This window comes from Kryptolebias marmoratus, linkage group LG1, assembly GCF_001649575.2.
Source record: "Kryptolebias marmoratus isolate JLee-2015 linkage group LG1, ASM164957v2, whole genome shotgun sequence".
In the NCBI taxonomy this organism is placed as follows: Eukaryota; Metazoa; Chordata; class Actinopteri; order Cyprinodontiformes; family Rivulidae; genus Kryptolebias; species Kryptolebias marmoratus.
This window is the reverse complement of record NC_051430.1, coordinates 12,340,314-12,342,309: the sequence shown is the minus strand read 5'-3', so window position 1 is coordinate 12,342,309 and position 1,996 is coordinate 12,340,314.

The window sequence follows — 1,996 nt, the reverse complement described above, 5'->3', positions numbered from 1 at the left end:
CCCCCCTGAGCTGAGGTGACCAGAGACACAGTGAGGTGAAGGAGTGAAGGCAGGAGGCCTGTCAGGACGAGTGCAGACCAGAGCTGGACTCTCAGGCAGGTGATGCAACAAATCACTCTGGCATAAGACAAACAATGCTTTTCTTTAACCTTCCCCGTTATCTGAAGCTGGTAAAGAAAAAGCACTAAACAGGCAAGTTCTAATGCACACAGAGAGTCACTTTTTTACCGCTTTACCTCCAGCGTTTTGTGTTTGTTTGTTTTCGTTGCTCTCATCAAGCGTCTGAACTCAGGGGTGAGACGTGTGGTCTTCACCGCAGCGCCTTAACAAGCCCCTGAGCTGCACTCAGAGGGGAGCTGCACATCATTTCTGTCCTGCTTCAGCCAGAGGTAAGATGAGTGATGTCCCAGAGCAGGGAGCCCTCCCTCTCCTTTTCCTCCCCCACACAGCAGCTCTCCTCCCCGCTCCCTCTCTCTCTCTCTCTCTCTCGCCCATGTGAGTCACATTACTGTAATTGTGCAGGGATGGAGTCAGGTGTGAGGTGATCTCTCTCTCTCTCTCTCTTCGCTCCCTCCCTACCTCCCCTCACTCGTTTTCTTTTTGGCACATGTTGGGAAATGACCAGAAAGCATCTCTCTCTCTCTCTCTCTCTCTCGTTCTCTTTCCCCTGTAACACTGCCTGGAACACAGAAATCAATTAACTCCTTTCAAGTCAGATCAAAGGCCCAACGCACCGACCGGGTCTTACCGAGACCCTGTGGGACAATTAGCTCTGCCCCTGGACAGCGACCAGGTCGGACGGATGAAGGGAGGCTGCCGCCGCCGCTCACCGACGTGTGAAGCAGTCGTAAACAATCGTTGGGACGTTCTTGAAAAGAATTCCGAATGGCACGTCACTAGTATGCCGCTTTCTTGTGCCCTAACGTGACAGCCTGAGCGAGGGATTCGTCTGCTCAGAGATGATGATGAAAGAAAACATTTTGCAGTGATCATTATGTTATATTCAATTTGTGTAAATAGTCTCAGGAAAAAAAAACAAAAAACAGGCCTCACCTTATCAGCAAGACACCAAGATCGACTCTTAGTGTTTTCTGTTTGCAGATATTTTGTTATTTTTGCTGCTATTTAGGGTCTTTTTCTAAGGATTATGTCTGCTGTCAGTTAGCAACTGTCTTATTATCTGATATTTTGCATTTCTTTGTGCTTGTCTTTTACTTTCAAACAAGCAACAGAAAGTCTGCCGAAAATCATTTCCTTAGGCCACTTGACTTTTGTTTATTTTATTTTCCATTCATTCAAAGTGGGAAGCCTCTTCTGTATGTGAGGTTAACACAAGCACCCGGCTGCGCTTCCACATCCTTTGTCTTCCACAGATATTAAAGCTCCGGCGGCTCCTGTTAAGTAATCTCTCCATCAGCACTGTGGTGGTACGGAGTGTGACATCAAACCCATCGAACACGGGTGGAGGTGACTTGAGTTTTTTGTCCACAGACAGGTGCACTGACCCTGTCCACCCTCGAAGGTGCCGCGTGCGTTTTATTGGACATTTATGGCCAGCCAGCATTTTTTTTTTTTTTACCAGCCAGCTGGATGCAATAAAGGGCCAGCTCCTGAGCTCTGGCTGCCCGGAGGATTTCCCAGCAGCCCCCGTGGGACCTCTGGCTAGTTAAGATGTTTATTAAGCTGAAAGTGGTCCAGGGGGAAAACACAGCACTTCTGAGAGATTCGGGCCAGCAGTTTTCTTGTTAGTCAGCGCGCTCCCCGGAGGATTGGGTTTCTTTTCCTTTCAGACCTCGTTGGGAGGACGGGGTCAGTTCACAGGGCGCAGGGGTTGACCAAGTGGTAACTAGGCACATGAACCCAGGAAGGCAAATATCTCGATACCATCAAGGTCAGCTTGTTGGGATTCCCACAGTACCAAAACTCACATAGATCAGCTCCAAGCACCGGCTTCAGCTCGAAGAGTAAAGTTGTTTTGATGATGAAATTCCCATCT